The sequence below is a fragment of the Salvelinus fontinalis genome, chromosome 23 (genome assembly GCF_029448725.1).
Source record: "Salvelinus fontinalis isolate EN_2023a chromosome 23, ASM2944872v1, whole genome shotgun sequence".
Lineage (NCBI taxonomy): Eukaryota > Metazoa > Chordata > Actinopteri > Salmoniformes > Salmonidae > Salvelinus > Salvelinus fontinalis.
In genome coordinates, this window is record NC_074687.1 from 28,198,762 (window position 1) to 28,226,559 (window position 27,798).

The window sequence follows — 27,798 nt, forward strand, 5'->3', positions numbered from 1 at the left end:
TTCTCTCGTCTTCTTGCTGCCAGAGACAAAAGGAAAATAAAACTTGTTTGTTTTCAGTTTCCACAGGAAGTGCCAACTTGGTGACTAGACGATTAATTGCTCTCCTGTTTTCTGCTCTACTCTTCGTCTCGCTTGAGAATCGATTTTTTGAGACACACCCCCCCATCCCCCACCTCTTAGTTTTAAAGGGCTGACACTCCCAATTAGACGTGAATGAGCCCCTTCCTACCAGGGATAGGAGAGTTTGTATTGGATATATATAATTAAGATGAATTACAGTCGGGACAACTAATGCATTCCCTTGCAACTATGTAATTTTGTTACTGCAACAATGGTATTTATTTTGAAGCATACCATTCATTCTGAACAGCCCAGAGGGAAGAGGTGACTTTAGTATTGAAAATGTCTGCTTTCAAAGACAGTTTGATTATTTATTTTTAAAGAAAATTGCAAGTCATAGAAAACAGAATACGGGTAGTCACAAACACAATTCAATCTAAAATACATTGAAAGAAAAGGGTCTTCTCAAAAGTACTGACGTTATGAAAAGATCCCCAGGAGAAGAAAATGGACAGATTTTCTACTCCTTCATTCAAAACACTGAAAAGTGCTGAAATGTTTATAATCTTTGATCATCATCGAGCAGGGAGGTATAAAAACATCAACACAAAGAAAAACTTAATTAACTTATCTTTGAGCTACAGACCAAAACTTTCCAAACAACAAGTCATAGCTTGTGGTGGTGGGTGGCTATATTTGAGGCCCGAAGCATGGTGGCATGACGGCACCAGAGATTTCCCAACCAGTCAGTGAATCCCCTTACTTCTAGGTTACAGTTGACATATAATCACAGCTGTCTGTTTATTCTGACTAGACCCTGATGTCAGGTTGCAAGCAGACAGAACCAGTCCAGTGTAATGTTCATTAGGCCACAAAATAGAAAAAGTTAAAAAATGTAAAACAAAAACGTTAGCAAATTGGCATTTCTTATTGGACAATTTAAGTCCCTCCCCATTTCAGTACATTTTTCTCAGTTTGGTGCTTACCTGGTGTGTCTATGGCTCAGGCACTGACAGTAGCTGGAAGGCCGATATACATATTACAACCCATGTAGACATCAGATATCTGACCACACCCTTCCCAACTTCACCCGGGGGGGCCTGTAGGGGCTCATAGATGATGTACTGGGTACAAAGGGCCTAGTCCAAGCCCATCAGGGCGTGGTAGGCTGCAGTAGACAGGGTCTGGGTCACATCACTGTCTGGTTTAGGCTGTCGGGCCAGTATCTGGCCCCCTGCCTCTCTCACCACCTGGAGGAGCTCGTCCCTGGCGGATTCCTGAAGGAGCCCATGAGGTAGAAGAAAAAAACATCAAACAATGGGGGCAGCTGGGGTAGAGAAGAGGAGAGTGGAGTATAGTAGAATAGAATGAAATAGTCAAAAAGAGCAGAGCAGAGAACAGTCAAATAGAATGGAGTAGTAGAATCAAATACAGTAGAGTAGAATAGGAAGATGGGGGAGAAACGAGAGAAGGCTTTAACGTCAAAAGTAAAATAAAACATGGGTTATTAAAACAAAAACGCATTTCTGTGGACTAAGGAAAATGAAACAAAATATTCTTCTAACAAGGAGAAGTGAGGCGGTTTCATTTGTTTCATCAATCTTGTAAATTACGGTAGGCAAGCCCTTACAAATTCATCAAAGCCCTGCGCATACAGAGGGAGAATAAAGAGAACAGAGATCTGTATCTTCTTCCTGGATCCTAAATGATACTAACCATTCTAGTGCCTCGGGATTAAATCAGTCCCACTAAGAATAGCCTAGTGTTTGAACAAAGTGTCTGGACAACAGAGAGAATTTCTTCTTGTTCTGTAATGAGTTTAAATGACGCTGAATCACTGCAAAAATCACAGCCAGAACCTTTCAATTCTTACATAACCACAACAATGGGGCAGCTTTCATTCTATTCCATTCTACTCTATTATACCACAGAATTGTTGAATACTCACTTCTGATTGGCTAGAACGGCATTCTAGAGTGGACATTAAAACCAGATATCGGGACAGTTGGGAAATATATAACCATGCAATCATGATGCAATCATGATGCAATATGCCCCTACACATGCAGACCGTACTAAAGCTAAACCAACAACCACACAAACTGAAATTGAATACATTGTAAACGCAGGTCCAACGAGGGAAAAAAACTTAGCTAGCTAGCATTAATTTGTTTTAACGGAAACATTTTTTCTTGGAGCATCTGTCATGGTGAGGGAATAACATGAAATTCTCTGGTCCCCTCCGCTAAAGCTGTCAAATACTCCCACATTTTTAGTTTGACCAGCTGTTTTCAGCAACTGATATTTTTGAACTCTTGTCATATTGGCAGGTTCGCTAACAAACTATCTAGCGGTAAATGTGTGCTTTCATATTGTTTTCTTTGGCAACTGGGGTAAAGCGGCATAAACGCCGGCATTCTGTACATTATCTTGGGAAAAAAGACTCGGCTGCGTCGTCCATTATTTCCAAGGTAATGTACAGAATGTCGGCGTTTATCCTTTACTTATATTCGACTATATTCAATTCAACTCTATATTAAATTCTACTCTAGTATATTCAATTCTACAATATTCAATTCAATTATACTCTATTATATTAAATTCTACTATATTGGGGCAGCATTGTAATGACAATGCTTTTCAAGCCAAGAGCCATCACTGCAGCTTTTTTACCATCTCGTCAGTTTAGTGGCTGTGTATTCAGATGCCAGAAGGCCCCTCTACGGAGTGCACCAATTCACTCAATTGTTTTCTGCTGGAAATTGGTACTCTCCAGAGTTTTAGATTTAGCAGGTTCATTGCCTCCATTTTGTTTTGTTCCTTGCTTGCAGGGGTGTGGGTATGTGCACATTTGTGTGTGTTACCTACCAAGCTGTGTCTGTTAACGCAGCTATGTTGAGGTCCTTCTGCTTCATGGTCACTCTCGGCCATCCAGCCATCTGTCTAAAGGCACACCTCTACCTCTTTGAGAGGAGAGAGAGAGACAAGGGGGACAGCAGTAGCTTAGAGGAGTGAAGAGAACTTAAACTCATCCAATAGCTAGTAGTAAAAGGAAGGGAAGCACTACTAAGGTACACAATAGTACATTTTGGTAGACAGAATGTGCTCTTTGGTAAAAGGGGTGAATTGGTCATCAAAAAGAAAGGAGGACCAAGGCACTCTATATATAATTAAATAAAATGTCGTTATTTGTATGGCATGTTCAATAGAAACAAAGTTTTAAAAGTCTGACGCGTTTCAGCTGCATGGCCTTCGTCAGGGAGTACAAAGAAATAATACAATGTCCTCCTTTGAACAGCTTTTCCAATTAGCCCTAATTTGAAGAGGGAGTGGTTACAAAGTTGATTGGACACACCTAGTAAGCAATACTAAACACATTAAAAAGTGAAATACTGTAGCTATGTTATCATAAAAATACAACTCCAAGCTAGAAGTATCAGAACACTTAGAAAGGTAGTTCTAACCTTGAATATGACTGGGTGAAGTGTCAAGAATAAGAAAGCAATATATTCCATAGTACACTAGAACACAGCAAACATGAACAACAACAGTCTAAACATAGCTGAGGGCAATTAAGCAAAAAGTCCACTAGATGACAGCAAATGGACCTACAAACCAGCCCTTCCTACGCTGGTTTGTACTTGGGTAAATGGGAAAATAATTTAATTTTGGATCTTTCTAATAACCATGCGTTTCTGAACACCTCCACAATCTCTTGAATTCATAGCAACGTCAATTTCAATTTTAACGACTTATGATGCTGTTGTGCCTGGCATGATGATATGTAAACATTAACATATTACAATGCGTACAAACTCCCCGTCAACACACAACAATGTTATCTTGATCACTGCCCAACCGCAGCAGAGGCAGCTACAATGTCTTTCCTCATGAGGACAGTTCCCATATGAACACACACAGAGTCACACACACTACACACACTCACGAATACACACAGTGTCTGACACACACACACACTCTATAGCAGTCATCAGGCGTAATTACATTTACTCGTGCCCCTTAATTACAGCTTTCATTTGGAGGGACCCTGCGAGGCCTCAGCGGGGGGAAGAGATACCAGGGTTAATCCCAGCTCTGCTCCACTACAGACTATTGGGCCAGCTAGTTAGCCCTGCCGCCACCGCTAGCAGAGGGGCCATTAGCATATCAGCTAATTAGATTCACGGAGATGGAGTAGGAGAGGGAGGGCAGGGGGGGGGCTCTAAAGCCCAGGCTCAGACAGAGGAAACTTTAGCCTGCCTGGCTTGATTGGCAGGATCCTGGGCACTGAAGCATGGGACACGGAAGGTGTACACTATAGACAGGGCATAGAGAGCAGAAGGACAGACAAAGTTGTGGAATGGGGAGAGGGGCGACAAAGGTGATGGGAAAACAAAATGTGCTCAAACTTGACAAGACACGCACACACAGTTATGCCAGACACCTTGATGACAGTCGTTCACTTTATTCCCCTTTGAGGTAGACTAGACTGCCTGTGAATATCTGGTGTATTTTATTGTTGCTGTTAGGAATAGACTGCTAAAACAACTGCATGGAAATTGTAATCAAGCAGAAATCAAGCACAAGAGAGAATTTCTACCCACTTTGACGTCGGGTCCTCTGACAATTTACAACTCTCCCTTTTTCAATCCACTATTTGCTTGTGGAGGTTTGCCTGTACACTTACATTTCTACATTATTCAACTTCATATTCATCATCTCCAGCACCACTCCAACATCAACATATGTGAAAATGGAGCATTTCTATGTTTTGTGTAAAGAAATATTGAGCTAGATAAGCGTTTCCAAAGACATCATTGGTGTGCATCATGTGATTTTACCAATTACGAGTATGCAGTGCCTGCATATCGTCCTCTGTCTGGTTTACTACGAAACATGTGCAAAACATTCCCGATCGGTTTTATGTAGCAATATTTTTAATTGTTTTTATAAATTGAATACAAGTAGAGACTCCGAGCTAGAAAATTGCATATCATACACTACAGTTGAAGAACAATTAGAAAGTAATTCTGCTTTGAAACTTAAGAAAATGGCCCTTGAATGTTTTGGTATACCTATTGGAGAGCTATTCTTTGTCTACATCAATTCAGCATTGTTCACACCTTCTTATGCCTTAGCCCCACCCATCTCTTTAAGGATTCACGTGAGGCCATGTGCTAAACAGCAAGTACGGTTGTGTACTAAACAACCAAAGATTAAGACTAAAGGCTGGTTTACACAACGTCAATCGGCATACAGTTGTCATTCGTTATTACTGGAAAATAAACTCAAACAAGATCATTATTTTCATGTTATTGGCGAGCTAATTACAGAAAATGTCTTATGGTTGTGAGTGTAAAAGCAGGGCAGTCTACCTGAGAATTCTAGAACTTGGACACTGTCTCGTTGGCCTAATGTTATATCCTTATTTGACTTTGGTGCAGGTCAACTTGTTCTTCACATTACAATCTCTGGTAAACACACACTATATCAAATAAAATCAGAGTTTGTCATGTAGCTAACTAGCTTGCTAAACAATGAACCCTAAATAATCCCAACTCATAACGTTACTACCCTGCATGAATCTACAGGAGGCAGCTGAACACTAACCAACTAGTTTCAATATATATATATTATTAAATGCCTCTCCTGTGAAGTAGTGACATGCGACATAAGCCTAGTTTCATGAAATTAGTCAAATATGTTGATGTTGGGGTGGTGTGGAGATGATGAATATGAAGCAAAAAAAATTCTAAATGTTCTTTAACTTCTTGCCACTAGGGGGGTGCCATTTCGACATAGTATAAATTCGTTTCCAAATTAAACTGCCTCGTACTCAATTCTTGCTCGTACAATATGCATATTATTATTACTATTGGATAGAAAACACTCTCTAGTTTCTAAAACCGTTTGAATTATGTTTGTAAGTGAAACAGAACTAGACTTAGAGCAATTCTCCTATGAGGATTTGAAAATGCTTTAATCTGCTTGCTGTTCCCAGACCTGTGGATAACTCTGACTGTCTTCTATTGGTTGAGATGCACTGCATACGCCTTCCCCTGGTTGTTAGCGAATAGGGAGTCTTGAAATGGCGTCTCTACGTAGTTCCCAAAGTTTATAAATTGATTGGGAACGAGGTGGCTGATTCTTTCCACCTTCGCTCGGGCGCATTGAGGACCTGGGGACGTTCTTTTGGAACCATCGGTTATAGATCTCAGACATTTCCGGCTGTGTTTTTATTCGATATAGGTGTTGAAGACATCGTAATGTTGTTATTTTGAACCGAATTATATCAGTTTATGTCAGTATATTGCGATTTTCGGGTATTTATTTCCTTGGCGCTGTAGGAACGTGGGTATCTCTCTCTTTCGTGCTAATGTTTACTGCTAATTGCAACTCTGAAGAGGACGTTCTCCAACCTATCAACAATTCTTTTTGACAAAGGACACCTTTTCCCAAGATTCTGATGAGAGTTCATCGAAAAGTAAGAACTATTTATGCTGATAATTCATTGTTCTGTTGAAAAATGTCAAATGCATGAAACGCCATTGCTTGCAGTGTAGCATTGTGTTATCGCAGCCTGTATTGCGCAGTAAGGTTAATTTTAAAAATGTAATTCAGCAATTGCATTAAGAACTAATTTGTCTTTCAGTTGCTGTCTAACCTGTATTTTTTTAGTCAAGTTTATGAATAGTTTTCGATAAGAGTAGGCGGCTTTCCAAGATGGCGCCGGACAGATTGCTTGAGCTCCTGGCTACTTTTCTCATTGTATAAGCACAATTTGTGCCGCTAAATATGCACATTTTCGAACAAACTCTATATGCATTGTGTAATATGATGTTACAGGACTGTCATCTGAAGAATTCTGAGAAGGTTAGTGAAAAAATTAATGTATTTTGGTGGTTTATACGTTATAGCTATTTTTGCCTTGAATCAATGCTGTTGTAATGTTCGCTATTCTGCTAAGCTAATAAGCTATATTGTGTTTTCGCTGTAAAACACTTAGAAAATCTGAAATATTGTCTTGATTCACAAGATCTGTGTCTTTCATCTGCTGCACGCTGTGTATTTTTAAGAAATGTTTTATGATGAGTAATTAGCTAATACACGATGGTCTCTGTAGTTATTCTAGTCACTTTAGTGGAGTTGTGATGGGGGCTGCAATGGTAAACTATGATTAATACCTGAAATATGCACATTTTTCTAACAAAACCTATGCTATACAATAAATATGTTATCAGACTGTCATCTGATGAGGTTGTTTCTTGGTTAGTGGCTATTTATATCTTTATTTGGTCAAATTTGTGATAGCTACTGATGCAGTAAGAAAATGGTGGAGTATGGAAGTGGTGTCTTTTGCTAACGTGTTTAGCTAATAGATTTACATATTTTGTCTTCCCTGTAAAACATTTTAAAAATCTGAAATTATGGCTTTATTCACAAGATGTGTATCTTTCATTTGGTGTCTTGGACTTGTGATTTCATGAACATTTTATTATATGATATCCCTGTGGCTTTAGGCTAGGCTATGCTAGTCAGCTTTTGTGATGGGGGGGCTACCGGATCCGGGTTTGGTAGGCGTTAGAGGTTAATATTCACAATATCCTATTGCACAAACCCTTTTATGCCTCAGGACACTGTACATTTCATAGAATAAAGAAAATAAAGTACAAACGAAAAAACATTTCTTCCAAAACCAAGGAAACAAAGCTCTCCAGAGTAACACAGAGATAATGCAAGGGTAGATGAATAAGGGTGTGGAGGGGTGTGAGTTGGGGTGGGTATTCTATTGGGGTGGGTATGCTTTGGCTGGGTAGGGTTCTCAATCAGTGATAGCTGTCTATCGTTGTCTCTGATTGAGAACCATACTTAGGTATCCCTTTTTCCACCTGTCTTTGTGGGAGGTTGACTTTGTTTAGGGCACATAGCCTTTAGCTTCACGATTTGTTTTTGTAGTGTTTATTGTTTGTTCGGCATCATTTTTATTAAATGAAAATGTACGCTCACCACACTCCACCTTGGTCCTCTTCTTTTAACAGCCGTGACAATCTAGATCATTATGGAGTACAAATCATTACTGCTTTAAAGCTGAGGTGAAACAGAGGGTAGAGTATAACTCTGAATACCTGATATCAACAATCATGTAAATACTAAGCTATATGGAATTGTTTCAAGTTCATACAAAAGACAGTTTTGCTATTTGATTTTGAATTTTAAGACCCCTTGAAGTATCAAAAAAATATATAAAACAATTATTTGATTAACATTTTTGACCTGCTATTAGCCCATACAAATGCATTGAATAACAGATTCACTACATGGAACAGATAGTCCCCCCAAAAATCTAAGGGATGTTTGTTCCAAAGTGTGTCCTATATCAGAGATATAAGAAAGACCAATAATATTATTTTGAATTTTTACATGCATTTAACCCTTTATTTGTGGCACTAAACAGTCTCCATATACAGTAAGAAAGTATTTGATACACTGCCGATTTTGCAGGTTTTCCTACTTACAGAGCATGTAGAGTTCTGTAATTTTTATCATAGGTACACTTCAACTGTGAGAGACGGAATCTAAAACAAAAATCCAGAAAATCACATTTTATGATTTTTAAGTAATTAATTTGCATTTTATTGCATGACATAAGTATTTGATCACCTACCAACCAGTAAGAGTTCCGGCACTCACAGACCTGTTAGTTTTTCTTTAAGAAGCCCTCCTGTTCTCCACTCATTACCTGTATTAACTGCACCTGTTTGAACTCGTTACCTGTATAAAAGACACCTGTCCACACACTCAATCAAACAGACTCCAACCTCTCCACAATGGCCAAGACCAGAGAGCTGTGTAAGGACATCAGGGATAAAATTGTAGACCTGCACAAGGCTGGGATGGGCTACAGGACAATAGGCAAGCACCTTGGTGAGAAGGCAACAACTGTTGGCGCAATTATTAGAAAATGTAAGAAGTTCAAGATGACGGTCAATCACCCTCGGTCTGGGGCTCCATGCAATATTCCACCTCGTGGGGCATCAATGATCATGAGGAAGGTGAGGGATCAGCCCAGAACTACACGGCAGGACCTGGTCAATGACCTGAAGAGAGCTGGGACCACAGTCTCAAAGAAAACCATTAGTAACACACTATGTCCAGGCCCGTCTGAAGTTTGCCAATGACCATCTGGATGATCCAGAGGAATGGGAGAAGGTCATGTGGTCTGATGAGACAAAAATAGAGCTTTTTGGTCTAAACTCCACTCGCCGTGTTTGGAGGAAGACGAAGGATGAGTACAACCCCAAGAACACCATCCCAACCGTGAAGCATGGAGGTGGAAACATAATTCTTTGTGGATGCTTTTCTGAAAAGGGGACAGATTGACTGCACCGTATTGAGGGGAGGATGGATGGGGCCATGTATCGCGAGATCTTGGCCAACAACCTTCTTCCCTCAGTAAGCGCATTGAAGATGGGTTGTGGCTGGGTCTTCCAGCATGACAACGACCCGAAACACACAGCCAGGGCAACTAAGGAGTGGCTCCGTAAGAAGCATCTCAAGGTCCTGGAGTGGCCTAGCCAGTCTCCAGACCTGAACCCAATAGAAAATCTTTGGAGGGAGCTGAAAGTCCATATTGCCCAGCGACAGCCCCGAAACCTGAAGGATCTGGAGAAGGTCTATATGGAGGAGTCGGCCAAAATCCCTGCTGCAGTGTGTGCAAACCTGGTCAAGAACTACAGGAAACGTATGATCTCTGTAATTGCAAACAAAGGTTTCTGTACCAAATATTAAGTTCTGCTTTTCTGATGTATCAAATACTTATGTCATGCAATAAAATGCAAATGAATTACTTAAAAATCATACAATGTGATTTTCTGGATTTTTGTTTTAGATTCCGTCTCTCACAGTTGAAGTGTACCTATGATAAAAAATGACAGACCTCTACATGCTTTGTAAGTAGGAAAACCTGCAAAATCGGCAGTGTATCAAATACTTGTTCTCCCCACTGTACTTACATACATTTTTTCGACTGATACCAGGGACCTTCAGATTTTATTGATTTTTATTTAACTAGGCAAGTCAGTTAAGAACAAATTCTTATTTACAATGATGGCCTAGGAACAGTGGGTTAACTGCCTTGTTCAAGGGCAGAACGACAGATTTTTACCTTGTAAGCTCGGGGATTCGATCTCGCAACTTTTCGGTTATTGGCCCAACGCTCTAACCACTGTTAACCAACCTGCCGCCCCACTAGATGAGTCTTGTGAGGCCTGTGGGTATCCTAAAGCAAAACAACTGACATGTACGTGTTCCTGAGAGTCTCACCTTTACACTGTTCAAACGCCACAGACAGAAGTTGGCAGATCAGCTGTACCGACTTCAGACAAGTCCCAATACATTTGTGGGGGTCGTAGAGCAAAACAGAGAACCCCATAATGTCCGTGAGAGTAGGCCAATCCGTGCGGGTGCTACAGATGATTTTGTGAGAATTTTGGGATGTCTCTTGGTCTGACAAAACACCGCTCTGTGTGTTACATAGGTGGATGCACTGGTGCATCCAATGCAAAAAAAACTGTTCTCTATCTTAAACTGATGGATTTTTATGGGGATGTTTTTATTATGCCAAATAGATTTCCACGGGGCGTAGACATCGACCTTAGGGGGTTAAGAGTTTGGAATGATATACTATGCATGCCATGTATCCATGTATGTAACACAGTATAATCAAATCAGATGGTTTTACAGTATAACAATAGTATTACAATATTTTTCATTAGAATACAAACACACATTTGAAAAAGCACCGCAGAACAAATGTTAAAGGTCACAGCTAATATATTAGCCATGGGAGAAGTCAGAAGTGTCGATTACTGTGGGCTACTTACAGCTGAAGTTCTGGAAGGATAAGCCACAGTAGGAGGCAGGGGAAAGGGTGCCATTTGGGACGCAGACCTGTATAAGATCAATAAGACGCTTAAAAACATGAAATAAGTATCTTAAGTTCATATAGGGCGTAGGCCGAAGTCATGGTTAGATTCAGAGGTGTAGTGTAGGCTACTGTATGAGGTAGAGGTGCAAGTTACTAGGCCCCTATTTATAAAAAATAAATAAAAATAATTTTGGCAAGTCGGTTAGGACATCTACTTTGTGCATGACAAGTAATTTTTCCAACAATTATTTACAGACATTTTATTTCACTTATAATTCACTGTATCACAATTCCAGTGGGTCAGAAGTTTACATACTGGCTGTGCCTTTAAACAGCTTGGATAATTCCAGAAAATTATGTCATGGCTTTAGAAGTTTCTGATAGGCTAATTGACATAATTTGAGTCAATTGGAGGTGTATCTGTGGATGTATTTCAAGGCCTACCTTCAAACTCAGTGCCTCTTTGCTTGACATCGTGGGAAAATCAAAAGAAATCAGCCAAGAAAAGAAAAAAATTGTAGACCTCCACAAGTCTGGTTCATCCTTGGGAGCAATTTCCAAATGACTTAAGATACCACGTTCATCTGTACAAACAGTACACAAGTATAAACACCATGGGAACACGCAGCTGTCATACTGCTCAGGAAGGAGACGTGTTCTGTCTCCTAAAGATGAACGTACTTCGTTGCGAAAAGTGGAAATCAATCCCAGAACAACAGCAAACAGCAAACCTTGTGAAGATGCTGGAGGAAACGGGTACAAAAGTATCTATATCCACAGTAAAACGAGTCCAATATCGACATAACCTGAAAGGCCGCTCAGCAAGGAAGAAGCCACTGCTCCAAAACCACCATTAAAAAAAACAGACTACGGTTTGCAACTGCACATGGGGACAAATATCGTACTTTTTGGAGAAATGTTCTCTGGTCTGATGAAACAAAAATAGAACTGTTTGGCCATAATGACCATTGTTATGTTTGGAGGAAAAAGGGGGATGCTTGCAAGCCGAAGAACACCATCCCAACCGTGAAGAACGGGGGTGGCAGCATCATGTTGTGGGGGTGCTTTGCTGCAGGAGGGACTGGTGCACTTCACAAAATAGATGGCATCATGAGGTAGGAAAATGATGTGGATATATTGAAGCAACATCTCAAGACATCAGTCAGGAAGTTAAAGCTTGGTCGCAAATGGGTCTTCCAAATGGACAATGACCCCAAGCATACTTCCAAAGTTGTGGCAAAATGGCTTAAGGACAACAAAGTCAAGGTATTGGAGTGGCCATCACAAAGCCCTGACCTCAATCCTATAGAACATTTGTGGACAGAACTGAAAAAGCATGTGCGAGCAAGGAGGCCTACAAACCTGACTCAGATACACCAGCTCTGTCAGGAGGAATGGGCCAGAATGCACCCAACTTATTGTGGGAAGCTTGTGGAAGGCTACCTGAAACGTTTGACCCAAGTTAAACAATTTGACAGCAATGCTACCAAATACTAATTGAGTGTATGTAAACTTCTGACCCACTGGGAATGTGATGAAATAAATAAAAGCTGAAATAACTCATTCTCTCTACTATTATTCTGACATTTCACATTCTTAAAATAAAGTGGTGATTCTAACTGACCTAAGACAGGGAATATTTACTAGGATTAAATGTCAGGAATTCTGAAAAACTGAATTTAAATGTATTTGGCTAAGGTGTATGTAAACTTCTGACTTCAACTGTGTGTATACACACATATATATACACACACATACATACACACACACTGAACTAAAATATGAATTCAAATTCCCACATTTTAATAGATTTAACTGAGTTTGCCACGGCAGCAGCTACCCTTCTGGGGTCCAGCAAAATTAATGCAGTTTATACCATTTTAAAAACATTACAATACATTCACAGATTTCACAACACACCGTGTGCTCTCATTCCCCTACTCCACCACATATCTACAGTACAAAATCCATGTCTACGTGTGTGTATGTTATCGTGTGTGTATGCATGTGTCTGTGCCTATGTCTGTGCCTATGTTTGTGTTGCTTCACAGTCCCCCGTTATTCCATAAGGTATATTTTTTATGCTTGCATCAGTTACTTGATGTGGAATAGAGTTCCATGTAGTCATGGCTCTATGTAGTACTGTGCGCCTCCCAGAGTCTGTTCTGGACTTGGGGAGTTATAGTTCATAGACGGAGATCAGTCGATTGAAATAAATAAATTAGGTCCTAATCTATTGATTTCACATGACTAGGCAGGGGCACAGCCATTGTTGGGCATAGACCCACCCACTTGGGAGGAAGGTCCACCCACTGAGGAGCCATGCCCAGCCAATCAGAATGATATTTTCCCCATAAAAGGGCTTTATTACAGACAAATTCTCCTCAGCACCCCCCTCCCCCTCAAACGATCCTACAGGTGAAGAAGCCGGATGTGAATATCCTGGGCTGTCGTGGTTACACATGGTCTGAGGTTGTGAGGCCGGGTGGACGTACTGCCAAATTCTCTAAAATTGACGTTGGTGGCGGCTTACGGTAGAGAAATTAACATTAAGTTCTCTGGCAACAGCTCTGGTGGACATTAATGCAATCAGCATGCCAATTACACACTCCCTCAAAACTTGAGACATCTGTAGCATTGTGTTGTGTGACAAAATTGCACATTTTAGAGTGGCTTTTTATTGTCCCCAGCACAAGGTGCACCTGTGTGATGATCATGCTGTTTAATCAGCTTCTTGATATGCCACACCTGTCAGGTGGATGGATTATCTTGACAAAGGACAAATACTTACTAGCAGGGATATAAACAAATTTGTGCTCAAAATTCAAGATAAATAAGCTTTGTGCGTATGGAACATTTCTGGGATCTTTTATTTCAGCTCATGAAAAATGGGACCAACACTTTACATGCATTTTTGTTCAGTTCAATACATTTTGGAATATTGTTGAATTCCGTTTTAATGTCTGGATTCCGTGATTCCATCCTCATTCTCCACAGAGCAGATTTTATTGGCCTTAGGTTACTTACAACTGAAGTTGAGGACCCAGCAGCCGTTCAGGAGACCCAGGAGAGAGAACAGGGTGGTGGGCATCGGCCCGTCTGGTACCACCACATAGGTGACTGGAGGAATGGGAGAAAACTGGATTTCATTGAAGAGCTACCATTCACAATATGTTCCAATGAATAGAAATAGACAGTTGAATAAAAGTTTAATAGAATACTCCATAACATTATTTAAATAAAAAGCTTGGTAGTGTCGTGCAATGTCTTTGTTGTGAGTGATTGCAACACAGACGTGGGTATAATCAGCCTCATTCACAACAGGCTTAGATAATGTGACTTTCTTCTAATAAAAAATGTAAGACATTCTTATTGCCTCTTCAGTCAACAAGGCTCTGTGGCTGACAATCTGCAAAATGACCTTAATTGTATCTCTGGGCTAAACTCTATGGTTTACATGCTGTGGAGCTTTGCTCTGCCTTCACTTTAAATAATAGGAGACACTCAGACACTAAAGTCTTTACTACCCAAAGCCCTAAAGACAGACTTTGAGACACAGAGAGAGACAAACACTTCCATTTTCCGTTCATTTGAATACTGTAGTCTAATGTTCATCACAACAGAAGTCACAAACAGCTTATGAGAAATGACTTCAATTACTTTACAGGCATTCAGCCATGTTCCCTGTTCTAACTGCCATTACCAGAGAGCTGACAAACTGTCTTCTCTGTTGCTCTCTACTACTAGTATTTGCAAAGCTCCAAGAAACATATAAGGTACATCTGTATCATCATGTACCTGTATGAGAAACGATTTTGCAACTATTCCTTTCACACTACAAAAACTGTCTTTGATTTCCGGTAGTATCTAAGAACTATGGTTAGACTATCTTAGGTTGTGATGAGATCATCCCAGATACAGTTAAGGTAACAAATGTGATCTAGCAGGTTGAAGTGGACAGGTAAGTTACCTGAGCAAGAGAAGGCATCAGCCCTCTTTCCTCCCAGGGGGATTCCCAGTTTGGCCAGCTGGTTATGTTAGGACAGTTTACTGCCCAATACTACCACCTGTTCCATCCATGTCACCCCATCACTGGCCTGAAACACAATAAACTGTAGACAAACCAACTCAAATATTACATAGATTTTTTTGGGGAAACCTTAATTTATACAGGCCCGTTGAGAAAAAATAATAATAATTCAGAGACCAGTTAAAACACTACCCACAATACCACAACTCCTTTAAACTCCTTTGTTCATAGTTGTATTGTACATTGGGGAAAAGTACATTCAGTAAATCGTTAATGTAACATTGATTTTATCTGAGAACAGTGTTGGGCTGATGGCCATACCTTACTGAGGTTGGGTGGAGGACTGAGAGGGGAGTTGGGGTCCTTCAGAGGCTGACTGAAGGATTGCCTGAGTTCACATCATAGTCCACAGGACGAAGACCAAACGTATTCCTGTTAGACAGAGATACAGTTTGTCAGACTTAAACCAGACAAACCATACAAAATACTGTATCCTGACACTAATCAATGGTTATGCTTGTCTCTTGTGACATACCCTTTGCCATCTAGTAACTGGCCTGCATGAAATACAGATGTTCTTCTGGGTGTGGAGATTAGGGTTACACAGGCATGGATCATGGTAACATGAACTCGCTCATTGGTGACAATATGATACAAGAACACACGGGCTATGCGAATCCAGTGTGCAGCAACGCAGCGTAGAGACACTGAAGACAATGTGAAACAGCACGTTCCTGAAGGAGGAGGGGAAGAAGGAGGGATGAGAAAAAGGAGGAGAAGAGAGGGGAGAAGCAGAACGGGTTGGCGCCTAAAGATTAGGCGTCAGCAAAGATAACACCTGGGGGACAATTAATAGGTCCACTGGTCCATAAAATATTTCATTTGGATTCAAAACCCCCCATACACACTGATAGATACACACAAACATATATATACAAATAGGCACACACCTACAAACACACAAAACGCCCGCACACACAAACGCCCGCACACACACACACTAAAAGGAAGTGCATCGTTTTGGTTTATGGAACAGCACACCAACGAAGTAGCTAAATAAAAGTTAAAGGCATGGGAAATGTTTTGGGCAGCTGTTGTGCGTCTCCAAGGCCTCAATCAGACCGACATTCACCTTTTGCTACTATTTCTGTCACGGTTACTCATATAATTGAATTAAATCCAACCTACGCACCACAAAGAACACATTGCAAACGCAGCGTTCCATTGGAAATGAATGTACTTCTGGTGTGCCAAAATGCAATAACGCTGTTTGGTCTGATCGAGGCGTTAGGGGTGGGGGTAACCACTGAAACCAAGCCTTCCATATTGATGAGGGAAAATGTATTAATTGATCAATTCAGAGTTGCACACATACTGTACACAGTGCAAAGAGTTCTGTCCTAAAATTTGCTCAAACTTCCTCCATTTACATATGACAAATCCTGCTATAAATGAACAGGCCAAATGTTTACATGTAAGTAGATACCCCATTGAAATCCTATTTTATTGATCCTGATGCATACATAATGTATGAGGATCCAAGCCAAGCCATTGACAGACAGAAGAGGCACCAGAAACACCAGATGCATGAATGTGTCCAGCTCTATGTGCAGCTGGGGAAGCAAGGCGAACAGCTGTGAACACTCCAAAACACCTTGTCTGGGAGTGCCGGGAGAGGAGCATGTCATCTGTAGCCTCAGATATCGTCTGTCTATAATCATAATTTGGTGGGTACTTTTATTTGTCCTATTTCACACATGTAGAAGTGTGTATTAATGTGTGAATTTTATGTAATTTTTTTTGCATATACCAAACTATTTTAGAGTCTAGAGAGACTATGTCATCTGTATTGACAGAGAAGACATGTGCCTCCATCCGTGACAAACACACACTTTCCAAGTAATCTAAATCCACAAACAAAGAAGACCGTCAGTCCAATGTTGCAGATGCAGAGCTGGGTTGAGGCAGGCACTATCAAGATGGACGATCTCAAAGTGGACATGGCCACAGAGAAATCTTCTTCCCCTCACTGTGCAGCTCTGTGTGGCAATCAATCCAGTAGGAATGGCACTGGTTCTCTGTCTCCAACCCAGCCTTTAGGGAAATAATTTCTGACTTAGAGAGCCAGGGGGTATGTGTGTGTGTGTGTGTGTGTGTGTGTGTGTGTGTGTGTGTGTGTGTGTGTGTGTGTGTGTGTGTGTGTGTGTGTGTGTGTGTGTGTGTGTGTGTGTGTGTGTGTGTGTGTGTGTGTGTGTGTGTGTGTGTGTGTTATCACGCAGCAGCATGTGTGCATCCCTGCGTTTGTGTGGAGGCTAGATTAATTGATAGTGTGTGACGGGCAAGGGTTGCATTTGTCTTGTGGCATCATGACAGATTGTATGGGAACCAGTCTCTTTTGCCTTGCAGACAACTAGCAGGCAGGTAGGATAAACCTGAGTAAATCTGCTGTCGCTAACCTCCGTTGCCAAGGCCCCAGGCGCCACCCACTACAGCACATCAATGTGATGAGTTGGGAAAATAGAAGGAAGGAGAGAGAAAGGAAATATGGGGGGGGGGGGGTAGAGGGGGGAAATATATTGTAGAAGGGATAGAAGGAGAAGAGAGTAGAGAGGGGGGAATGGTAAAAGGAAGGAAGGTAGGTAGGAGAGAGAGCAGACTGGAAAAAGAGAAGCAGGAAGGAAGGAAGGAAGGAGGAGAGAGCAGACTGAAAAAAGAGAAGCAGGAAGGAAGGAAGGAGGAGAGAGCAGACTGGAAAAAGAGAAGCAGGAAGGAAGGAAGGAGGAGAGAGAACAGACTGGAAAAAGAGAAGCAGGAAGGAAGGAATGAGGAGAGAGAACCGACTGGAAAAAGAGAAGCAGGAAGGAAGGAAGGAGGAGAGAGAGCAGACTGGAAAAATAGAAGCAGGAAGGAAGGAAGGAGGAGAGAGAACAGACTGGAAAAAGAGAAGCAGGAAGGAAGGAAGGAGGAGAGAGAGCAGACTGGAAAAAGAGAAGCAGGAAGGAAGGAAGGAGAACAGACTGGAAAAAGAGAAGCAGGACGGGAGACAGAAAAAGACAGGACAAAAAGAAAGCAATTGCTGTTCCAGCTCTCCATTAATGACTGTCCTCTCACAACACACACACCAGAATGCATCAGCCCCGCTCCATTGGTCTGTACATTATGAGGTCACAACACTTCACCATCCAACAACCAATGAGTGTCACCTACTGTGTGATTGTAGTTATCCATCTAGTGCACATCATGCTACAAGAAAAATGATCACTACCTCGGTCTCTTTTCATGCTGACTTCAGGTGAATGACTTTAGATTAAGTCAGCATGAAAAGAGACTGGTATTTTTTCTTGGGGTTGCAGGTAGCCTAGCAGTTAGAGCGTTGGGTCAGTAACCAAAATGTTGCTGGTTCGAATCCCCGAGCTAACTAGGTAAAATATATGTTGATGTGCCCTTGAGCAAGGCACATTACCCTAATTGCTCCTTTAAGGGTCTCTGGATAAGAGCTCTGTTAAATGACTTGAATGCAAAATTACATAGGGCTGTGAGGGTAAACAAAGAATTTCTGTGCAAAAGAATGGACAAATAAACATCTTCTCTATTCTATCCATACTCACAAAACGCTCTGTGAGGCCCAGTGTTCAGTGTCAAGTAGAGGACAGTCGTTCTCACTGCCTGGTGTGTTCAACAGCACCCCTCTCCTAACCAACGCCTCCACTACACACTGGTGGCCCAGGTTATATGCTTCGTGCTGAAACACAGGAGCGTTATTACATACCATATACAGTACCAGTCAAAAGCTTGGAGACACCTGCTCATTCAAAGGTTTTTCTTTATTTGTACTATTTTCTACATTGTTGAATAATAGTGGAGACATCAAAACCATTAAATAACACATATGGAATCATGTAGTAACCAAAAAAGTGTTAAACAAATCAAAATATATTTTATATTTGAGATTCTTCAAGTAGCCAGCTTTTGCCTTGATGACAGCTTTGCACACTCTTGGCATTCTCTCAACCAGACAGAAAAACCATCAAGTGCTATGATGAAACTGGCTCTCATGAGGACCGCCACAGGAAAGGAAGACCCAGAGTCACCTGGAATGCATTTCAATTAACAGGTGTGCCTTGTTAAAAGTTAATTTGTAAGGAATTTCTTTCATCTTAATGAGTTTGAGCCAATCAGTTGTGTTGTGATAAGGTATGGGTGGTATACAGAAGATAGCTCTATTTGGTAAAAGATCGAGTCCATATTATGGCAAGAACAGCTCAAATAAGTAAAGAGAAACAGTTCATCATTACTTTAAGACATGAAGGTTAGTCAATCCGGAAAATTTCAAGAACTTTTAAAGTTTCTCCAAGTGCAGACAGAAAAACCATCAAGTGCTATGATGAAACTGGCTCTCATGAGGACCACCACAGGAAAGGAAGACCCAGAGTTACCTCTGCTGCAGTGGATAAGTTCATTAGAGTTAGCAGTCTCAGAAATTGCAGCACAAATAAATGCTTCACAGAGTTCAAGTAACAGACACATCTCAACATCAACTTGGTACAAGAAACACGAGCAATGGATATTAGACTGGTGGCAATCACGTGCCTTTGTGAGACGCAGTGTAGGTGAACGGATGATCTCCGCATGTGTGGTTCACACCGTGAAGCATGGAGGAGGTGATGTGAGGGGGTGCTATGCTGGTGACACGGTCTGTGATTTATTTAGAATTCAAGGCACACTTAACCAGTATGGCTACCACAGCATTCTGCAGTAGTATGCCATCCCATTTGGGTTGTGCTTAGTGGGACTATCATTTGTTTTTCAACAGGACAATGACCCAACACACCTCCATAGTGTGTAAGGGCTATTCAACCAAGGAGAGTGATTGAGTGCTGCATCAGATGACCTGGACTCCACAATCACCCGACCTCAACCCAATTGAGATGGTTTGGGATGAGTTGGACCGCAGAGTGAAGGAAAAGCAGCCAACAAGTGCTCAGCATATGTGGGAACTCCTTCAAGACAGTTGGAAAATCATTCCAGGTGAAGCTGGTTGAGAGAATGCCAAGAGTGTGCAAAGCTGACATCAAGGCAAAGGGTAGCTTGCCTGGAGTGCCTGGATACAGCCCTTGGCCGTGGTATAGAGGCCATATACCCCTAGCCCCCCGAGGTGTCTTATTGCTTTTATAAACCGGTTGCTAACACAGCAAGGCAAGGAACGACACATCTAAATTGAACATTTTGCTTTAATAAATAAATTCATAAATATATTCCACCAGAAAAAGTTGTGTTGCTAGACTGGTTGCTGTGAAACATAACCACAGGCTAGCTAGCAAACTTACATTACATTTATGTAAAAACCGTGTCTGTACATATTTTAAATCGGTCAGTTTTAAGAAAACGTTCTCCCTCCTTCCCCCAAAATTAAGTTGAACATCAAACCACACTTTGTTCACCAAACCCTCAGATGTTTCAGTGTCCAGAGCCTTGGATTGTTTGATGAGCTGCATGTGGTGTTCAAACTTCAGTTATGGCTGCGCGGTGGGAAGTTTTGTCGCGCCACTCTTTCCTCAACTTTTGAATTAGGCCTACAAACACATTGTTGCTCGTTGTGAATTCGGTGTCCTTCTGTATATTCCATGCCAAACTGAGAGGGGGAAGGGGGTCGTTGACATGTCGGTTCAAACCAGCTCTGAGTGACTCCTTCGCCAGTCATGTTTCTCGGTGAACCATAACAGTCCTATAGAATGACGTTCAGCTGTTTTTGTTGTATTCCCCCAACTCAATGAATCCCTACTTCAGCACACCAATCAATGAAGCAGGTAAGTGCAACTTTGTTTGTTTCACTGTGTTATTTTAGTTTCGATTTCTCTCAAGTTCATCTAAACGCTTATTTTCTACATCGGCATGTAGAACTATTGTTGATGTAGCCATTTTATCGAGGTGAAAAGGCGCAATGCTATCAAGGTTAAAAGGCTAAACATTATAGTCATGGCATACGGTCTCACATTCACACGGCTAAATCCTGTTTTAGCAAATCAGCAGCCAGCATCCAAACTACCCGGTTTATAAACTTCAGTATAGGCAACTACATACTTCGGTAATTGCATAATGTCTATTACATACTGCATATTATATCGGTTTGAGCTTCTTGCGGTCAATTTCCAGTCTACAAATTATTTGTAATTATGTTCCAGCCCCCCAACCATCTGCTCAAGAACAAAATGGGCACGCGGCTAAATCTAGTAGATGATCCCTGCTGTATCATATTACAATGTAATAACTACATCACTAGCACTGATAACATTACAAATAAAGGTACATTTCACTTGAATATTTACGGTAGATATTCAGTGAGTTTGTTAAAAAGATAAAAATCATAGATTAGACATATGCTTAAGTATAACAGCTCTTGTATCCAGCAGGACAAAGTTAAAGACTGGCATGCTACAACAACATGTACTGTAGATGGTTGGTTTTATTTTGCTGTCTAGACAGGAAGACTGAGGGAGATGAGGCTTCACTCACCAGTGGGGTCCATCCAGCGTTGTCTTTCAGGTTGGGGTCAGCCCCCTGGTCTAGGAGCTCCTTCACGTTCTCTACATCTCCCTGTGGGGTAGACAGATAGATGGGTGAGACAAGCCACAGGTTTAGGGTCAGTTTTTAAGAGACATGTGAACATGCCATCCAAACACATTGGCTGATCCAAACTTATCCTACACAGGCATCATGGGCCCTGCAGCTGTTATCAAATCAGGTTCTCAGGTACAGAGTCCGTTATTAGAGACATGAGAACATGCCCATCACACAACTGGCATCTTTGTATGCCATAGTCAGGACATAGTCAGAAATGAGATCAGAGACATATTCCCCCAGGTTTTATGTTTGTCACACCCTGATCTGTTTCTACCTGTCTTGTGTTTGTCTCCACCCCCCACCAGATGTCTCCCATTTGTCCCCATTATCTCATGTGTATTTATACCTGCGTTTTCTGTTTGTCTGTTCATCTTGTCCTACCAGCGTGTTTCCTGTGCTCTAGTTTTTGTTTTCCTAGTCTTCCCAGTCCTGACCCTGCCTGCCGTCCTGTACCTGCCTGACTGATTTGGATTACGACTCTTGCCTGCCTTTTACTTACCTTTTGCCTGCCCCTTGTACTGTAATAAACTCTGAGACTTGTACGCTATAATTGGTACTATTACAGCTCAGGCTAAGACCCAGATGCTGACACAGGAGGCGGATAGTACGAGTCTCAGAGTTTATTATAGTACAAGGGGCAGGCAAAAGGTAGACAGAGTCATAATCCAAATCAGAGTCAGGCAGGTACAGGACGGCAGGCAGGGTCAGAACTAGAGCACAGGGAACACGCTGGTAGGACTTGACGGTACAAGATGAACTGGCAACAGACAAACAGAAAACATAGGTATAAATAAACAGGAGATAATGAAGACAAATGGGAGACACCTGGTGGGGGGGGGGGGGGGGGGGGGGTGGAGACAAGCACAAGACAGATGAAACAGATCAGGGTGTGACAATATTACTCTTGTATTTTATTGTAGTCTAAGGTTTTCTGAGTGCCTTTTGAATCTGGCTTAAATCTGACTTTCTAAATCTCTCCTGGTTGTACTGTGGTTCTCTCATTGCCCACAGTACTACTCTTAGCTGATCAGACAAGCATTCCCTTCCTTTCTCAGCCCTGGGAGAATAGTGGGGAGCTTAACATAAGCCCTGTAAACACAGCTGTAATCCCTGCCTGGATCCTCCACAAGGTAATCAATGTTCCAACGCTGTGAATGGTTGATAATAGCACCAGGTCGGGGATCAGCTGCTGCTGTGTAGAGCACATGTTGACATGTCTCTAGTAACTGACTCTTGGCCTGTAACCCTGATTGATAATAGCAGCAGGTCTGGGATCAGCTGCTGTGTTTGGAGGGCATGTTCACCTGTCTCTAATAACCTGGGAATGGCATGTTAACCTGTCTCTAATAACCTGGGAATGATTGATAAAAGCAGCATGTCTGGGATCAGCCTGAGATCAACTGCTGTGTTTGGAGGGTATTTTGCCATCTCTCTTAAGAACTGACCCAGACCCTGTGAAACATGTCCTGTTAATCTCACCTTTATAGCAGCCAGGTGCAGGGGTGTCTATCCCTTGTGGGTTCTTTTCACAACAGCTGGGCTGCTCTGTGAGACTCTCCCTGGAGATGTCTTCCCCAGGGGGGCCGGGAAACAAGGGCTGCTGGTGGTGGTCCTTCTGTCTGGGGCTGTCAACATGTTAGGCAGGGCTGGGAGTGGAACCCTCTCCCGTCTGACATCTACCCTGGCCGGGAGATGTCTTATTTTTTGGGGGGGTACTCTGTGAAAGGTTTTTCTCTTCTGCACAGGATCTTTTGGGAGTGTGCTTGGGATGAGAGAATAGAATAGGCTGGTGTATGACCTGCTCTCCTTCCTCTGTGACATCTCCTTCTCCACCAAAGCCCCACTGCCGGTTGAACGCCTCCAACCTCTGCATCTTGATCTTCTGCTTTGTTTCTTTACGTGTCGTTGGTTTTTGCCAACCCCAGGCTGCAGGCTTCCTGACACCACCATTTCTTGTCTTAGTTGCCTCCTTCTTCTTCTCATCGTTAGTCGCTCTCTGAGGAAAGGAGGAGCCCGAGTCTTGGGAGGAGTTGAAGTTAAAAACAGACAGGTTTTTTAACTTGGACTCCGGTATTGTGTCGGGAGGTCTTGGGGCAGCTTTCCCACTCCCCGTCTCACAGTCTGATGGTTGTGGTACCTCCACAGGCTTCTCTACCCGACAACGCACCTTACAGCTGCGTGGACTGAACTAGATTTTCAAGTTTTTGTGCTTTAACACAGTTCTCTGACTGTGCTTGTAGTTCAATGGCAAGTGCATCTGAAATGAGTGAAGAAAACAAAAGGACTGAAAAAAACACCAAAACTACTCTCACCTAAGCTAACATTGCAAGTCAAAGTACATTAGACTATTGCATTTCCAATAACCTCGTCCCCAGCCTATCGCGCACAGCACATACATATAAGCCTGGGATTTCAACAATTCAAAGTTTGCCTTAATGGGAGTGAACATAGATTACTATTAGATTGAACAACTGAGTAAAGTATTTATCATTTCATTTTGGTAAATTATACGATTGTGAGCTGCACAAGACATATACAGGGGAGGGTGAGGGGGAAGGTGTTGTGGGAGATGATTGGTAAATTAAGACCATTAAGACAATGCATATGCACCAGGAGTTTCTCCAAGTTTGACTCATTGGTCCACCAGACTCTTTGCGTATTTGGGTGGAAACGTCTGGGAATGACATTACATTTCCAAAAATGAATCCAATACAGGGGCTATAATGGCATTGGTGAAAGCAAGCGGTAAGGTAGCACTATAATTTTCTCTTTCCTTGTCACTGCACAATTTATATTCAACTAGAATCACCTGTGGTTGTGTTCGGTTGTCTGCTCTGCATTCATTCACAGAGTCTGCCTTGCTTGTCACACTCCCAGCCTGTTCTGCCTAGCAAGCAAGCTAGCATCTAATTTGGTGACCCAGGGGGGCATGTAGCTGCCAGTCAGTATAGTCCTCTACCACTGCGACAACATGAACATCACCCCTGTTTGTCAGAGCAGAGGTCTACAAGCTAAACACCACCATACATAATAGCAATGTATTATTACTGTCCTTAACAGGGAGGCTGATGGGAGATAAGGAAAAATCACAGAGGGAATACATGGTAATACTGCCATTCAGGGCTTAGGGATATAGGCCTACCTATGTTAAAGAATACTATCATTCATATCCTACAGGTTGTATGTACCTATAGGGGAAACAATAGGAAAGCTTAATCCTTTGTCTAGCTTATAATCATATTTAGTGACACAGTCTTAACCTGTCCTCAGGGGGAATCAACAGTGAGTCTAGGTTGTGGAAGAGTTCAGTGCTGTCTGTAAAATATTTGTCTATTCTATCCTGTTCAGTGATAGTCGTTATACTAAGGTTATAATACTTTGTAAAGTACCTGAATCTTTGGGGCCTGAGGGATTAAGCAGTGAGTCAAAGTTATGGAAGAGTTCTGTGATATTGATAAACTGTCTGTCTATTTTGTATTTATTTAACCTTTATTTAACTAGGCAAGTCAGTTAAGAACAAATTCTTGGGCCAGTGGTCAAATTCTTGGCGCAGTGGTCTAAGGCATCGCAGTGCTAGCTGTGCCACTAGAGATTCTGTGTTCGAGTCCAGGCTCTGTCACAGCCGGATGCGACAGGGAGACCCAAGGGGCGGCGCACAATTGGCCCATCGTCGTCCGGATTAGGGGAGGGTTTGACCGCCAGGGATGTCCATGTCCCATCGCGCACTAGCGACTCCTGTGGCGGGCCAGGTGCAATGCACGCTGACATGGTCGCCAGGTGTACGGTGTTTCCTCCGACACATTGGTGTGGCTGACTTCCGGGATAAGTGGGCATTGTGTCAAGAAGCAGTGCGGCTTGGTTGGGTTGTGTTTCGGAGGACGCACGGCTCTCGACCTTCGCCTCTCATGAGTCCGTACAGCAGTTGCAGTGATGAGACAAGACTGTAACAAATTCTTATTTACAATGACGGCCTACCCCGGCCAAATGCTCAGTTTCATAACATGAAAGTCAAGTCAGTATACCATTTTGAGCATAGCAGAAGTTTTCGAAAATGCGTCACAGCTCCCTTAGTTTTTGTCCAGCACTGATTAGGTTCCATTATCCGAAATGCATCGTTTCCACTATCGGAAATTCATACAACAAGATTGCTTTCTAAATACTCCTACCAGTACCGTGGATAGGAGTTCTGCCAGAAAGGAAGCGGTGAAGCGAGTGGAATAACTGGGTTTAAAATCTGTTTTCTCCAGCAGGTGGTGTTTTTTTGGTTTTTCAGGTGGTGTTTTGGTTTGGAGGTCAATGAGTGTCGAATTTGGTTAACAAAAAATGTATGGCTTATTTGATTGAATAGAAGTTTCACAATGATTAGGTTGTTATGCCCGTTGTTCACACATGCATCTGCCCACTCATCGGATAGAATGGTCCACTCTGATCTTGCCTCCTCCCGACTGCCTTCCATTTTTGAAGACATTTATTTAAATTGTTAGAGCCGCCACTTGAGTATCTGGTCTATAGACCCATTTCTGTGTTTGCATACATTGCCGCACAAAGGAGATCCGTGTAGGTAGGTGGCAGAACATGGGGAAGATCTTATAGAATGCCAGCAAATTAAATGTTGCTTATGAGTGAAATTCACAATACTTTTAGATTATAATCCGATTTAAAGGCTCATATGAATGAATGGTCTACTTAATATGTCTGTGTCATAATCGCAAATCAACTGCATTATACTTTAAAAAAACACTTAAACTAAACAATGTCTCTTTGGCTAGCTTTTTCTACAGCCTATATCAATGACCATTTTGTATTCTAGCTAACAACTGCTGCAGCCAAAATAGTTATTGTGCAAAGATCACAAACAAATATAATCTTAGTAACTGTTCATGCTAGAATCTAAACATCATGGGAACCCAAAACAGTTATTTTGTTTAGAAGTAATAAAAACTTAAATCTAAGCTATGTTAAATGGGGGCAAACGTTTTCTAACTGCCGCCAAGAGTCGCGCACATCTGTGGGTGACGTCAGTGTGTCGCGTACTGGAAAGGGGTCTATATGATGGATAATCTGTGGTTGTGTTTCACTATATTGGATCACTCTGTGGAGGAGGGATGCATCTGAGGTGAGGATTTAGAGATTTACTCCCGTGTACACCTGTGTCACGGCTGGGGTCCGCCCCTATATATAGACCCCATGGCAGTGACACACGTTCTCTTTCATTTTCTCGGCGGACGTCTGTATGGTTTGAGGTACAAACTTTCTGAAGTTCACTTGGTAAGTCACTGGTAAGTGTAATATCTTGCTTGGAAGTATACTCACTCGCGGTTTGCTGTCTGGAGCAGCTGGGCATATGGCCAGCACCTACTCTTGAGTGCTCCACTTACTGCGCACAGTTGATCTGTATCTTACGCCCGTGGTTTGTCGTACTTGTGTTTCGTTAGTGTTACACTACGACTCCGTGTGCATCCACTAGTATGTTGGCTCTTGCTGCCACAAACTTTAATTTACCTTACACAACTTGACGACTGGCTTGTTCTATGTGTGTATTGTGAATTGCTTTAACATGCTGCTCCCCGCTTTGGGTTCTGCTAATTACCCTGCGGGGTTTTGTCTTGTTCTTTCCCCTGCAGAGTGTAAGAGTATCAAGGTGGGCTTTCTACTACATTGAGACATTAACTTTGGAGTTCCTGAATGGAGTTACTCCATCAAATGGTGCTGTTTTTACTGCTTGGATATTCAACCGGGTAATATTGCAGTTGGCATAAAACAAAAAAACAAATAAATCAAATCCATTACCTGCTCGCTGTTTTTTTCAGAGGTACTGGATAATTATCCCGGGTTCCTATTCCTCCAAGCGAGTCACGACATAAGCTCTCCCAGGGCGTCAGACCCCTGCTCCATGGACTTGTTGGCTTGGCTGAGCTTATGGCTTCCCTTTGTGACAGGTGTGATGTTGGCATCCCCCCTGGTGATCCGCATACCTTGTGTATGCACTGCCTGGGTTTGAGCCATGTGGAGAGGGCGGTGAAGCGCCCTACTGGATGCCTGTTTTGTATGGTGTTCTCAGAACGCCTGTGCCTGGCGCCAATGGAGGCCATGCGCGAGTGGGTCGGCCAGGCTCGGCCTCAGGCTGGGGACGAGCTCCCTCCCTCAGGAGTGGTGCGTC

At 42.1% G+C, this 27,798-nt stretch overlaps 1 pseudogene; it reads right to left on the minus strand.

Annotated features, from left to right (window-relative positions):
• Nucleotides 1–1,055: 1,055 nt before the first annotated feature.
• LOC129821468 (BRCA1-associated RING domain protein 1-like) lies at nucleotides 1,056–27,611 on the minus strand (annotated as a pseudogene).
• Between the last annotated feature and the right edge of the window lie 187 nt (nucleotides 27,612–27,798).